The 16,136-nt window shown below is 40.2% G+C and overlaps 1 long non-coding RNA gene across 1 annotated transcript in view; it reads right to left on the bottom strand.

The window, feature by feature from the left end:
* The window catches only part of LOC102763676, a 50,154-nt gene that overhangs the window by 29,397 nt on the left and 4,621 nt on the right, over positions 1–16,136 (bottom strand). The window contains exons 2-5 of the long non-coding RNA XR_001513190.1: positions 15,625–15,763; positions 7,874–8,001; positions 4,571–4,668; positions 2,700–2,801 (exon numbers count right to left, since the gene is read on the bottom strand). This is a non-coding gene — a long non-coding RNA (uncharacterized LOC102763676). The remainder of the gene's footprint in view (positions 1–2,699; positions 2,802–4,570; positions 4,669–7,873; positions 8,002–15,624; positions 15,764–16,136) is intronic.

Here is a 16,136-nt window from a genome sequence, read left to right as displayed (position 1 = left end):
TAAGAGGGTGCAGGCCAGGCCAAGGGACCCCATTGTTGCATGATCAGGGCTGGGGAGAGACATGGGAAGTCGGTCAGCCTGGGAGGAACCACTGGAGGGCTCTAGGGTGTGTCCGGCCCTTCTCGCTGGATTCCAGCAGCAAGCTAACCCACCAGTTGGAGTGTCTGCCCCCTGGTGGTCAGTGCACATCATAGCGACTGGTCGACTGGTCGACTGTCTGCCCCCTAGTAGTCAGTGCATGTCATAGTGAGCAGTTGAGCAGCCTTAGCATATCATTAGCATATTACTCTTTGATTGGTTGAATGGCCGACCAGTTGATTGGACACTTAGCATATTAGGCTTTTATTATATAGGATTCACTCAAGACTCCCCCACCCACCCATTATCAGTTATTTGGAGGAGTTCCTTTCTCTCTTCCATCTTATGTTGCAAGAACCACCTGGCAGGACAAGAGGGAGGTGGGACTTATACTGACCTGAAATAGGTCTACTGAGCATCACAATCTTGAGCAGGAGGAAGCAAGATCACTGGGTGTGTGTCTCTGCTGCCCTTGCTCCTTGAGGCTGTGTGATGCCTGGAAGGAGCAGTGGCCGCCCTATCTCTTCAGCTCTAAACTGTAGTGGAGTGTCCTTGTCCAGCTCTCTGCCCAGAAGGGTGGCTCTGAGGGGACTCCAGGCCCTCACAGTTAACCCAAGATCAAGTACTTCTTCAAACAGTGGTCTTAGGCCAGCGGACCCAGCTCTGACCTGCACTCCCCCTGCCCTTTACTTCGAGATCCGAGTGGATATGGGTTTCTCCTCTCCTCCTGCAAGCTACAAAACTAAAAGCCAAAAGTGCTCTTTACTTTCCTGTTTTTAAATGAGAAAGCCTAATTGCTTCACTGGAAATGGTGTCAGCTTCTTCTCTCTTGGTTATTTTCAACTTTCCTTTTTATTTTATTACTAGAGGCCCAGTGCACAAAATTCGTGCATGGGTAGGGTCCCTAGTGGCTGCCGGCTGCTGGCTGCTGGCCAGGACCTCCCTTTCCCATCCCCTCCCCATCTGCCTGCCACGGGCCTGGGCCTCCCCATGGTTGGCCAGCCAGCCCCGCCCCCAGGTCAAACTCCTGGTAGAGGGGACAATTTGCATATTAGGCTTTTATTATATAGGATTAATCCTTACTTGAGGATATTTTTCCATTGATTTTTACAGAGTGGAAGGGAGGGGGAGAGACGAGAAAAAGAAACATCGATGTGAGAGAGACACATCGACTGGTTGCCTCCCACATGAGCCCCAACCAGGACTGGAACTCGAGCCTGCAACAGATGTATGTGCCCTTGTCTAGAATTGAACCCAGAACCCTTCAGTCCATGGTCCGATGCTCTATCCACTGAGGCAAACAGGCTAAGGAAACTTTCTTTTTTGGGGCCTACAAGTTTATAGGCATACGTAAACACAAATTCAGGAAGAGAGAAGTAGAAAAAGCTGACTTGGTGACACGTGGGTTGGGAGGGGAACACAAAGCCCCAAGGTTACTCTTCATTTCAGGAGTCGTAACTGTTTACTCATTGGAGTTTGAATTGATGTATCCTTGCCTTATCTGGCCATCACGCCCATTTCACAGGCCTCTGATTTCAGCTGGTCTTCAAGTCCCAGATGCCCACCCCAACCCCAATTCTCAACAGCTAAGATCACCATAGTCAAATTGCACTGTTCATGTGATACTTAGAGATGCAAAGAATTCACAGAGGCTTTCCTTTTAGATGTTAATGTTTTGGAGTATGCATTGCATTCCCCATATCCTCTGTTGAGCTCATTCTGAGACATCTACTGTGCAGTGGGTGATGCTTCCATTGGTAGTTCTAAGTTCATTTCAAGAATCTCACTGAAGGTTTTCTGGCTGTCTGAATGATTATATATATATATACGGCAGAAATATTTAACATTTGTACAGTCACTTTAAAATCTCAGTGAAGAATGGCTAAAGGAGTTTGTTAAATCACATCCGAGATTCAAATTGGTAGGTCTGGTATGGGTCTCATGAATCTGTATTTTTTAACGACTTTCAGATCCAGAGGATGAGAGGACCACTTTCTGCAAAACACTTATTTGGTATCATCTCTGTAAGGCAATTTGCTAAAAGCGTTGCAGGCCTTATTTTATCAAACCATCACATCAATGCTATAGCACATTATTACTAGCTTTATTTTGCAGATGAGTAAATGGGGGCCGACAAAGAAATTAAAACCTAAGGTCATTAAACAAGTATGTTAAATCACAGATTCAAATTCATTTATATCTACATGGTTGTAAAACCAGACCTCTTTCAATTACATTGCATTATAAAATAAATTCTAGTGTTAAGGATATTTTAGTTTTAGCAAAAATCTCTCAATTCTCTATTAACATATCTTAGTCAAAAAACAACCTGATGTCTGGGTTGAAGGCATGATCCCCAGTAGGGGGAGTGCAGGAGGCAGCCAATCAATGTTTTACTTTCACATTGATGTTTCTCTCTCTCTCTCCCTCTCCTTTTTCTCTCTCTCTAAAATCAATTTTAAAAAGTTTAAAAATGGAGTCTTTAAAAAAATAATAAAAGGGAAAAAAACTACTCTTTAGTCATAATTCATTTATCAATCGTGTTAGTTAGAGTATGAGGTGATAACAAACAAACCCTGGAGAACAATGGCTTGAAACAATTCTGCTTCATTTTCACTTACCCTCATGCCTGTCGTGGATTGTGCTAAGGCTTCTGTGCCATGTTGTCTTCATTCAGGGACACAAACTGGCAAAGCCACTACAATCTGGCACTTCACTGCTCCCTGTGGCAGGGGAGGGAAGTGAAGCAAAAAGTTACCAGCTTTTCTCCCATTTCATTAGCCAAAGCCAGTGGCATGGCCATGCTTAGCATTAGAAGGAGAGGTGCAATTCTGCTGTGTGCTCAAAAGACAGAGAGTTGGAAATATTTGTGAACAGCACAAACATTCGCAACTACTAAAATTAGTGAAAGAAAGCCTGGGTTCAACTTCTGTTTCCACGGTGTACTAACATTATTACTTTAACCAAGTGAATAAATCTCAATTTCTTTCTTTCCTAACCATGTGTGATGTTTATACCACATGGTTGCTGTGAAAAGCAAATAAGATTAAATATGTAAATGGAAGCAGCTATGTGCCTCTCAGCTAGATGCTCTCACTGAAACTAATTGAATTAGAAATAGCACTTTGCTGACTATAGATACCGATGCATGTACCAATGATGTCTCAGATTCACATAGCTGTTACTTGATTTTCACATTTAAATTCAGATATGGTCCTAATGAAACGTGGGAAACCACTGTGAAGGCAGAAATGAAGGCATTAACTCAGTAGTGTGAGAAGCTGTCATAGGCTGGGTTCCCCAGTAAACAGCCCTTAGGGAAAACTTTTTTCTTCTTCTTGTTTTGCAGGAACAGCATCTGCGAAGGCATATGGAAAGCCTGATTGCATAAGAAGAAAATTTGACTTGTGATACAATAATAACAGAACCAATTTGTCTGGGAGCTCTGGATCTGGGACGGCCTTCGGGGATGTTCTGGATTGCGGCAAGGGAGGCAAGCCTAATCTGGCAGCCCTGATCAGGCAATACTCAGTGCAGCTGGGGAAACCGGGAGACTGCGAGCTTCAGGATCTGAGCAACGTACCACAGGATCCACATAAAGTAACCCTGAAAATGGAATAGATTACAAAACTGGGAGACCCCAGACTACGATGTGTCGTGATGTCTCATTAAATCTTGCTTTCATTTGAATAGTAAGTTAACTGAGGTTTTTTTATATACTTAATATTCCAACATATAGACAGAAACATTTATAGGAAAATGCATAGTTGGCGTAGAACCTAAATTATTTTCCTCTTGCCTCTCTGTTGTCCTCATCTAGAAATAATTGCCCTCCTAAGGACCACTATTAGAATGTTAGGTCTAATGCCAAAAGGGAATTTATTTTCATGACAATCACTTCAGAAGTAATTTTCAGACAGCAGAAATCATGATTTGGCTTACTTCTATCTTGGTTAAAATACTTCCCAGACATGTAATTCTTAGGCTGGAATGCCAGAATTCCCCAGGAGTTCTTAGGGATGTCATGGGGAGGCATGAAGGACCCCAAAATAAAGGAAGAACACCTTTCTGGAGCACAGATGGGACTGAATGACTTCAAAAGTTGGGGGTGGAGGGGGAAGTAGACTTAATTTAATGCCTTTCAATATACTAAGGATTACAAAATTGGCTATTTTTAAAGCTAAAACTATATCCTTTATAGATGTAAAGGAGCATTTCAATTTATGTTGGAGCATTCAAACCACAGAGAGACACAAGTTGATTCTGCTCTGTCTTTAAGGAGGGGGGCGGGGGCTTCACTAAGGGCATTTCAAACAGTCTATTCTAAACTGTTACCGCTTTCCCATTATTGTATGGTCACTGTCTATTTCACATTTTACAATTTTTATACTGAAGAGAGACATCCCAAACAATGGTCTCCCTGGGAAGGGGAACAAATAAAGGAGGCTTATATTTCTGTAGAGCACTAAGGGTGACTGGCAACACATCTTACCCTTGGATGGGTCTCTGTGTTAGCAAGCCCAAGGACACTCCAAAGAGACATGAAGAACTCTCCACCTCAAAGTGTCTTCCAAATAAGGTCACGGTGGACTATAAGTAAAAACAAGATGTGAAATAGTATTTATCAAGGGTTTTCCAAAAGCCAAAATCTTTTCACAAAGTTGATCTGCCATAATCCAGTTTTCAATAATTATTTATCATCCTACTCTGATGCATGAAGAAACTGAGGCTTAGAGAAGCTAAGAAAAGGAGAAGGGCTTAATCTCAAGTGTGTCAGTCTGCAAGGCGCCAGCTCATTTATCCACATTAACAAGTTCTTGGCCACAACATTAAATTCTTATAACTAATACAGGAGAAGCCCTGCAGTGTACAGAAAGGGAACAGACAGAAGTGTAGATGCTGAGTCTATCATGTCCTGACTCTATGTATGACATTTGGAAAGGGCTTGGTATTTTTCAGCCTCAGGTATATTATCTGGAAGATGCAAAAAACACAAAAGGACAGCAAAAAAATTGAAGAAGTAATAGTAATTTTGTTAAATACTGTATCTGAGATACATAAAGTCACCTTCTAGGGCAGCGGTTCTCAACTTGTGGGTCGCGACCCCTTTGGCGGTCGAACGACCCTTTCACAGGTGTCGCCTAAGACCATCCTGCATATCAGATATTTACATTACGATTCATAACAGTAGCAACATTACAGTTATGAAGTAGCAACGGAAATAATTTTATGGTTGGGTCACAACATGAGGAACTGTATTTAAAGGGCCAGAAGGTTGAGAACCACGGTTCTAGGGCCTTTCAGATCTGGTGTTGTATAAATCCTTAAATGATGACTTCAATTCACATGCCTAGGTGAACAAAACGTGCCGCTCTGCCTCCCCAGTCTGCTTAGAATGAAACCCTGGGGATCCCCCCAGTAGCTCTGCCTGGACAGAGGAGGGAAACATTTTACCTCAGTGGTTCCCCTGTCTGTAGAGTCAGCCTGGCCCTGAAATGTATGTGTTCTCTCAGGCAGTTACAGACAATCAAATTATCCTTTTGTTTTCCCAGAGAAGCCGTGGTGATAGTTCCAGTAGACTTCTCCTTCTTTTTTTTTAATCTTCCTCTTCTTCCTGACCCATTTTTACATGGGATATTTTCTCTAGCAATTGAGCGAGTTTTAATTAAGCCTGATAATTCTGGGGTGCCTTGCACATGCTCCCTGATGAGTAGGATATAAACGGACACAATAAACAGACCATCTAATATTGAGAGAGTCTACAGCTGCATCTGCTAATTAGGGCCAATAAAGACTTTTTGGGGCAAGAGTTCCCATGTGACGTTTGTTTAATTAAAGCCTTTGTCTGTCCTACTCAGAAGGGTGAAAAATATTCCACTTAAAATGTACTGAAAACAAACATAGCCTTTAGAATGCAGAACATTCCATAATAATCCCTCCTGGGCTCCCAGAAGGAAACTTTTAGGCCAAAATAATATATATAATTTTTGATAATACATACAATGCTTTTGTTGTCATTTTAATTAAATCAGTTAATCTAGTCTATTTCACAATCCACATAGGAGTAGGTCTGGCCAGTAAACTCTAAGTATGGAGCAGGTTCAGAGATAAGCCAGGGAGGGCTGGGGCAGGGACCCTGGGCCCTACTGGTAGAATGGATTGCTCATCTGTTACCCTATGGATGATAAGCTCATTTTGACCAACTATATAATTGTTTGCTCTCAATAACAGGCTGAGGTGTTTTTTTGTGTGTGTTTTTTGTTGTTGTTGTTTTTTTTTAATGGTTTATTGCTTAAAGTATTACAAAGGGTATTACATATATGTCCTTTTTTTTCCCCGCCCTTGACATTCCCCTGGCCTCCCCTACCCCCGCCCCCCCGTGTCTTATGTCCATTGCTTATGCTTCTATCCCTGAATGAGTGAGATCATGTGGTATTTTTCCTTCATTGACTGGCTTATTTCACTTAACAGGCTGAGTTTTTTACTGTAGAAGTTTAATTATCTGTTACAGGTCAAGGAATAAGATGCATTGTAATAAGATGGTAAAGTGGAGAGGGCCTTGGGCAGAAGACAGGAAGTGTGGTTTGTGGTCCTGACTTTGCCATGAATTTAGAAAACTATTCTTTAAGTCATAGTTGCTTTATCTATAGAAATGGAAGCATGATATTTAGGGAGGACTTCAACTTGCTTGATTTCAAGACTTTGCTGGTTTAATTTATTTGATTACACTCTCTTTAACTAGGGAATTTTTCCAAATACAGTTCATATAAATTGCCAATTTTTAAATAATTAACATAGAAAAGCATATATTAATGAATTGGTAAATAGTTCATGACACATCTTGTAGGGTTCTTATTTTTGATGATACATATAGCAAGGTAGTTTAATTTACTATGAAGAATTTAAATTATCAATAAATTATAGATACTGGGAATGCATAGAAAGTATTGGCAATTAGAATCCTAGATGAAAGGTAGACTTCAATCTATATGGCCATCCTTAGTTCATTAGCCCTACGTTCTGCTAAAAACAATAAACATTACAGTGTCTTGATTCAAGACACACTTTATTTCCTCTCCACCTTTTAATGTTTCTGAAATCAAGATGCTCCTTCAAATCAAAACCCAAAGGGGCTAGCCTAAATTGTAACAGAGCTGTCATTGTCTATAGGTATGCAAATTTAGTTGTGTGTGTGTGTGTGTGTGTGTAGATAACTTTTTATCTGACACTCATCTTTTAATATGCCAAGGATTAAATTTCCACTTTTAACTTTGGAACCTTAATTATTACTAAATATACCTTCCATAATCTTACACTAGGAAGCAGTATTAAAAAACTAAAGTTATTCTAAATGTTGACACTTTCTTGTCACACATAAGTCAATAAATAAAAAATAGTCAATTTCCCAAGTGTCCCTGGGCAAGTAATGAAAAGTGTCTCAGGGCAGTTAATGAAATAGTCAAAGCTATGATAGATTGAGCAGGTCACCTGTGTGAAGAACTGTGACTTCTGACCCAGAATCCTACCTTTATAAACTACCTTTTCTCTTTTCTTTCCTTCCTTCCTTTCTATTCCTTCCTTGCTTCCCTCTCTTCTTCCTTCCTTCTTTCTTTTTTAAATAAGTGACTATTTTTAATATCTTTACACTATTAAAAATCCAGTGCAAATATAAAATTACAAAGAAGAAAGTAAAATAACAGTGTCTCATCACCAAAAAAAATGATTAGTAATATTAGAAAATATCAATCCAGAATTATTTATATTCATATGTACAGATAAAGGGATAGACAGGTACCAGCATACTTTGGAGTTGTTGTGGGTTTCATTCCAGACCCCAGCAATGAAGTGAGTATCACAATAAAGTGAGTCTTAATAATTTTGCAGGTGGACGGTCTTGCATTCAATTTGTCAGAAAGGTAACACCTGTGAAGCACAATAAAATAAGGTATGACCTCAGATAGATAGATAGATAGAAATTGTTAAGATATGGGGGTTGACTTATGCATATTTTCTTAATGTAATGTATTCTATTTACTTTTACTTTAACACATAAAAATTCAATATAGCAAATGGCTTAGTATACACACAACAAACCAATTCTTTGTTCAAAGACCATCCATCATACCATCTGAGACTTCTTTAAAAAATATTTTTTATTGCCCTAACTGGTTTAGCTTAGTGGATAGAGCATTGGCCTATGGACTGAAAGGTCCCAGGTTTGATTCCAGTCAAGGGCATGTACCTTGGTTGCGGGCACATCCCCAGTAGGAGGTGTGCAGGAGGCAGCTGATTGATGTTTCTTGCCCATCGATGTTTCTTACTCTTTGTCCCTCTCCCTTCCTCTCTTTAAAAAATCAATAAAATATATTTAAAAAAATATTTTTTATTGATTTCAGAGAGGAAGGGAGAGGGACAGAGAGACAGAAACATCAACAATACTTCCTGCATACCCCCCACTGGAAATCAAGCCCACAACCCAGGCATGTGCCCCAACTGGGAACTAAACAGAGACCTCCTGGTTCATAGGTTGATGCTAAACCATTGAGAAATACTGGCCAGGCCCATCTGAGACTTTAATTCTCCGTATTCCCCCATACAATAGCAATTAGGACTTCTTAACTTACAAGGAAACAGTAGCTTGAGCCAAAAAAAAAAGGTATCCTATATAATAAAAGCATGATATGCAAATCCTACTGAAGGGTGGAACGACTGGTAGCTATGATGAGCACTGACCACCAGGGGGCAGACGCTCAATGCAGAAGCTGCCTTCTGGTGGTCAGTGTGCACACCACTCAGCCAGAAGCCAACACTAAGGAGCAGCCAGCTGGGCGGTAAGGAGCAGGGAGTGGGTCGATGGTAAGGAGTGAGGGGTCCTGGACTGCAAGAGGGTACAGGCTGGGCTGAGGGACCCCCACCCCTCCAGTGCATGATTTTTGTGCACTGTGCCTCTAGTTGCATTATAATGAAAGAGGGCAAATTCAGAAAAATTCCAGTGCTGCTGTGTCTCAAGAAGATAGTGCAGCTAGAAATAGAAAACTGAATGGCCTGTTTCTTTCGTTTAAAAAAAAAATAGATATTTATTTATTAAATTAATTGGGGTGACAGGAGAAGATTTGGCTTTGGGTGGTGGGCACTTGGTGCAATATACAGATTTTGTAACATAGAAACCCACACCTGAAACCTAAATGGCCTGTTTCTTACCTCTGCTCCTGTTACAAGTCTCTCTCTCTTCCCAGGTTGATGTCCTTCATTTAAATTATTCATCTATATCAGAGGTGGGGAACATCAAGCCCTTGGGCCTTATGAGGCCTAGGAAATGTTTGACCAAATATAGCAGGTCAATTTTTAAGTTGATAATTTTGTATGGCCTAGGAATGATATTATAAATATCCAAATGGCCCTTGGCAGAAAAAGGGTCCCCACCCCTGGTCTATATGAAGGGATTACTTCTCTATAAAACCAGAAAATAATACATAATGAAGAAAAATGTGATTATGATAATAATGTTGATGGTGATGATGATGATGTAACTACTTGATATGCCTGAAAACAAGGGTAATATCTAGCTAATAGGGTTGTTGTTAAATATTGGACAAAATCATATATGGAAAAATCTAGCCAAGTTCCCAACACAAGGCAAATTAAAGGTCGAGTATGTTTGCAACACAAAGGGCCTTGTGTTCTGGCTTAATGGAAATATTAGTTAGCAGTCATCTGCTAAATATTAGTTAGAAGTTGCTGTGTGCCAGGCAACTTCTGAATTTAAGGCTTAAGGTAAATTATCATCTGTTGTTGTTGTTAATTCTCACCCAAAGATATTTTTCTATTGAAGGGAAGGAGCCTGTAACCCAGGTATGTGCCCTTGACCAGAATCAAACTGGGACCCTTCAGTCTGCAGGCTGACACTTTATCTACTGAGCCACACCAGCTAAAGTGGTAAATTATCATTTTTAATATTCTTGACAACTGTAGGAGGAGGAGGATCTCATTATCCCCCGTTGCCAGATGAGGAAACTAAAACAGCAGATGAGAAAGTATTAGAACCTGGAATTGAAGATTGCCGGTCTGACTCGAGGGCTTGTGTGCCCTTAACCTCTGTGTTACAGTAACTCTCAGTTTGAATTTTAACCCAAAGACAAAGGCAAAGGGTTTAACCAACGCAGTTTTAGAAATAATTTGACACAGATTTGGTTTGTTTAAAGGTCACTCAGATGATAAAATAGAGAATACTTTCATGAATAAAGATTAGCTCTCAGTATTGCTAGTAAGAAAATAATTGTGTGCAAAGAAATTAAAAATACATGCAACTCAAAATAACCTGGATGAACATTTCACAGCCCTGAATCCATTTGATGACTTTAGAAGGTTCACACCAAGATTACCCTACATGCTGGTTTTTCAGAAAATATAGTTTTCCTGCTTTTCTTCTGTGAGGCAAAAATCTAGCTCACGGTGAGATTACTGGTTCTTGAGTCACTGACAGTGTGCCACACCTCGGGATAAAACAGACTCAGGTTCATGAAGAGATAAGTCAGGTGTTAGCATTCCCGGGATCAGACTGAGAGGGACTCCAGAGGGACACAGGAGGCCTGAGCTGACATATCTCTGAGGCACAGGCACCCAGAGCAAGCACCTCGTGCTACAAATTCTCACCCTAACAATTGCACTGGAGAAAAGTCTAATCCAGTCAAAATGTTTCATCTTCATTCCAGGCACAGCTCCAGTTTCCATTTGCAAGCTCATGAGAAAAACTTCAGATTTCTCTGAGCGATTGGTGTTCATACTCAATTTCTCTTCTCTCTCTCTCATACACACATTTATACATATATGTATATGTACAAATGTATATATGAAGACATATACACATACAGCTGCATACATTAGTGATTAATTTCTCTTTGATAGGTTTAAATAAATTCAGTTCCTGACAAATGGATATTCTTTTGTTCCCTTTCATTATAACTCAGAATTCTCTTCAGTTCCTTGTGTTTTTTAGTAGTTTATTTTTGTGTTCTAGGTGCCTTCAAATTCTGCTCAGGGCCCACCTCTGTAAGTAAGTAATAGATTCAGGGCAACAAGAAATAGCTTTTTTATTTCTAGTTTCCCGGGTCTGTTTCATGATATTTTAGTCTGTCTTTGCTTTTTCAGGACACGGAGGTCTTGCTGTTCTGGTCACAAGAGGAAAGAAGCCCATCTTCTCCCCCCCTGGCAACCAGCCTGCATTTCAGGGGTGAGGCCGTTGGCCTAGATACACTGCAGAGTGATGTGGTCACTTCCCCTGACTACACTTCCAGATGTTATTTAACGGGATACTAACCCATTATATAACCGCTGGATGACCTCTAAATACTGCATAGCCCTCTCCTTCACACTTAGGAATGTCTGGGCAGTTATCAAACATCAATATGAGGTTTACATAGGAATTATCCCCCACAGATTTCTATCAAGACCCAGAAATAAAGTATAACTAAGAAAGGGTCTTTGTGTTTATGCATAGGCAACGATCTCTCTGGAAAAGGCAGAAAGATTTACTACCCATGACAAAGGAACTGTGGAGATACTAGGATTTTTGCTATTTATTAGATTTCATAGTCATATTTAGATTAAGAGATCTGAGTGTCTTTTTTTTACCACAAAGAACTGCCTTGCAGAAGGTCCACTTCTTCTTTGCCCTTATGTACTAATATTCAGAACAGCAGAAGAATTCCCTTTTCCTCTACATATCTAGATACATGACATGATGGAGTGTTATTTATTGATTTGACCGAGAGAGAGAGAGAGGAGAGAGAGAGAGAGAGAGAGAGAGAGAGAGAGAGAGAGAGAGAGAGATCACTTAGTTGTTCCACTTATTTATGCATTCATTGGTTGTTTCTTTTATGTGCTCTGACTGGGGATCAAACCCACAATCTTGGTTTATCAGGACAGCACTAACTGAGCTAGCTGGCCAGAGTCAATAGTGTGATTTTTAGAATTTATTTTACTGTTTAGAGTTTATTTATGTATCTTTTAGTGTTTATTTTTTCCAAAACAACATCTAAATTTAAGCACAGGTGAAATGAAACAACAACTTACAATTATTAGATGAGACTATTTCTATTATTCAACTAACAAATATCTTATTTAGCACCAATTATGTGCCAACAGTTACGTTAAGTATGGAAAATGTATACTCTGTGTTCTACATTTTCTTAGGATGCAGAAAGTGAAAGGAGAATGTTGCTTCCCCTCTAATCATGAGAATAAGCTGGATAATATACAGAATCATAAAAGGTTTTTAGTCTATTAAGAATCTAAGAGCACAGGGTGACCTACTGAACTGAAATGCAAAAGGTGACAAGTCTCTGATGAAAGGACTTACCTTCGGCAGAGCAGTGAGAAGAGGAGGAAGCTGAACGTGGGTAAGAAGAAAATAGATGAAATTTTTATTTATTTTTATTTTTTTTGCTGCCTGGACCTGGAATAGAATCATGACCTCCTGGTTCATGGGTCGATTCTCAACCACTGGGCAACACTGGCCAGGCTTAATTAATTGTTAAACACTGAGGCACAAAGATCACATTACCCACCCAATTCCTTCCCTGGCCTTCACTGAGAGCTCACAAAGAAGACTAGGGACAGAAAAGAGGAAATAAAAGAGACGCTATGGTGCAAGTGTTCATGGCCTGAGTCTGATGGTGAAGAAAGGTAATGAAAGAAGCCTTCTGCATGCCAGGCACTGAGAGCTGGGAGCTGGCACTCATCACTGGAGGAGGCAGGGGCACGGCAGGAGATCACACTCCCCAAGACATAGGTGCGCAGGGCCTACCTGAGCCTGCAGGAGGACAGCAAGATACCCTCCAGCGCTCCAGGCCTCATACTAATTATAAGGAAGCATCACTCTGACACTGGGGAGTTGAAGACTGTAACGCATAGAATGTAACTAAAGCAAAAATAATCTCAGATCAACCAAAGCAGGCAAGAAAAAAGGAATAGGGGAGACAGAGTGGGTGGGACAAATAGAAATTAAGCACTGACATGGTAGACAGAAATCCACCCATCTCAGTAACTATTTTAAGTGCAAACGGATTCAACACACTAACAGATCAGGCTGGATTCTAAAAATGACCCAACTATATATTCTGTTTGTAAATAACACATGAAACACAATCAAGTTGAATAATGAAGTTATAAAATGATATACAGGGTGGGGGTTTACAGTTGTGAGCACATGAAACACAGAGTTAATTTTTATATTATTATTTTTTACTGTGTTTTTTTTTTCCCATACCAAGAACTTAAAACCTACTTTTGCCCCACCCTCTAGTTTTCAAACACTACACTTAAATTGGTGTCACTTGTGATTTAAAAAGGTGCCCGCCTGATAATACCTGGTTATAGAAATCCATCCACCTTTCCCTGTTGATCACCTATACCCTGTAAAACATCCCATACCTCCATCTCTATGCTCACACTATGCTTTATTTGCCACACTTTCTATTTTTCACTGAGCAGCACCCATGTATTTTTCTGATTGTTTATTATGAACCTAATACTATGAAACAATTAAACTCAGCAAAGTCATCAAAGTTTACAATCTCATTAGAGAAGCATGACACAGAAAGATAGCAAGTGTTAAAAGATTTGGCAAGGGCAGTCCATCTACAGATATTTGGAAAAGTAAGTCTCACAAGGATAACGGTGAGACAGACAATGCTTTGAAGTTATCAGCAGCCTTCTAATCTCACTGTGTGCAGTCTTCCCTTCCTCTCAAACTTTTCTTAAAAACAGATAAAAATATAATCAAAGTAAAGATCTGATTGTATTATTTCCCTTTGTAAAATCTTCCTCCCCACTGACCCCACTCTCACTGGCAGGTGGGTCTACTCAGTACTGTTAAAATCCAATGTATCCTCAGCCCGACACTGCAGCCTTCCTTCCTCCCCAGAACCTTGAACACTCTCCTGGATTGTACTCCAGGCCCCCGCCCTCCCTACACACACACACACTCACACACACACACAAAGCCCTGCCCGCTTTCCTGTATTCGAATACCATGCTTCCCTATCATATTGTTGGATCCTGACACTATGCCTACCTACTTCATCCAGGCACTACCTACCTGGGGGTCTCTTTCTAAGCTTTACAACCATGTTATGCCAGCATTTGAACCCAGTGGGCTCCGGCTACCACGTTCCACCAACTGTAGAGCATGTCCCCTTAAATATCAATAGTGCCTCCATCACATCACCATGTGTCATTGGAATCCATGTACTGGACTGTTGTTTCCCTTTATTCCATACCGACCCACCTGTGAGGCCCTGCACTGCTTCACAAATAGAGGGTTCTCACACTATTCCCATTCCATTTGACTGTCCCCTCAGCAAGTTCTAATCTCCTTTCTCCACAAAGAAAGAACAAAGGATCGGGAGCAATATGACAGGATTGAAATAAGCAAGAATTATTATCAAATTGAAAGATAGGGAAGTACTGGTACTGGTTTTTAATACAAAGGAGACAGGCTGGGTCCCGGTCTCATAACAAAGGCTTTGGAGCTCCCAAAGCGTTGAATGATATGAGGGTATGAAGTAGAGGATGGTGAGTTTATAGAGGCAGGAGTCCTAGGTAAAATAAATGTTCTAGAAACAAAGGACATGGGTGATCCTAATTTATGGCACTGGGATATATTCACTTATGGGCATGTTGGTAGACGACCAAGCCCACACCTGTTTTATAATAATAGATCAGTCACAGCTAGGATGATTTACCTTCAAGAGTAGTGTTACAGTACTCATGCTAAGGAAGGCATAAATAATTCTCCAAGTCATTATTGGCCAACAGTGGTGTATAATTTTTCTGTCAGGTACAGTTAAAGGGAGAATTATTAACTCAAAACCTACTACATTACATTACATAAAATAAACATTGAAAGGGATATGGCAAAATGGAAAAAGAATTGGCTTAGGTTTAAGCTGTGGGATCAAGTACTGGTTTTTCCAAATACCCTGAGTCAGGCTTTTGAGCTCACTGAACCTCAGTTTTTGCACCTATAAAATGGGCTATTAAAACTTGCCCTACCTATCTCAGGTTATTGTAAGGAACAATATAGACAATACACTACCATTCATGGGTAGTTATTTTGTCTATTGTTATGGCCATTTTCACAGGCATAGTGTCTCATAATCTGGTTAATATAATGTCTTATTTTTGACATATAAATAGTCATTAGGAGTTTTAAATCCCCTTTTTAACACAGGATATTTGAAGATCTGCTTTTGAGGCCAGAGTTTTCAGCAGAGACCAGGATAATTCAGCCGCCAGCTATAAAGCATAACAGCAAGCTCCAAAAACACTACTCGGTTCTGAATGGAAAAATACTTCTGCCAAACCAAGTCTTAGGGGATTTATAGTTGTTTCTCATGTTTCCCCGTGAAAACAGCATCTTTCAAATTTCATTTTTTTATGGGGCTGTTAGGGTAACAAGTATCATCTGTTTTCCAGGCCTGGGAAATGGATCCAGTTAAACTGAATTTAAGGATGCGATATATTTTAGGGAAGCCAGTAACTTACATCTTGAAGGCAGGGACAGCACCGATTGAAATAAGCACAGGTGTGTGGCCTCCAGCTTATCGTTGGCACATTCAGGTCTGCCTCTGCTCAGACAGCTCCCAGACAGACTGGCATCAACTGTCAGAACTGGCATCAACACCTTCGGGGGACAACAGCCAGAGAAATATTTGACAACCAATCATGTTACAACTGACTAGGAAATGCTATCTTCACTTTTCATCATTCTCACCCTCTGGGCAGATTAGAAAAAGGAGGGGGGTCTGTTACAAGCAGACCACATGTCTAAATTCTAAGCATCTGGAACAGTGAGGGCGAACCTTTTGGGCTCGGCGTGTCAGCATTTTGAAAAACCCTAACTTAACTCTGGTGCTGTGATACATATAGAAATTTTTTGATATTTGAAACCATAGTCAAACAAAGACATATTTTTGAGATTTATTTTATATATTTAAATGCCATTTAACAAAGAAAAATCAACCAAAAAAATGAGTTCGCATGTCACCTCTGACACA

This window comes from Myotis davidii, unplaced genomic scaffold, assembly GCF_000327345.1.
Source record: "Myotis davidii unplaced genomic scaffold, ASM32734v1 scaffold657, whole genome shotgun sequence".
NCBI classification, from domain to species: Eukaryota; Metazoa; Chordata; class Mammalia; order Chiroptera; family Vespertilionidae; genus Myotis; species Myotis davidii.
Note: the sequence above shows the minus strand (reverse complement) of the source record. Positions and strands in the feature narration are given on the sequence as shown.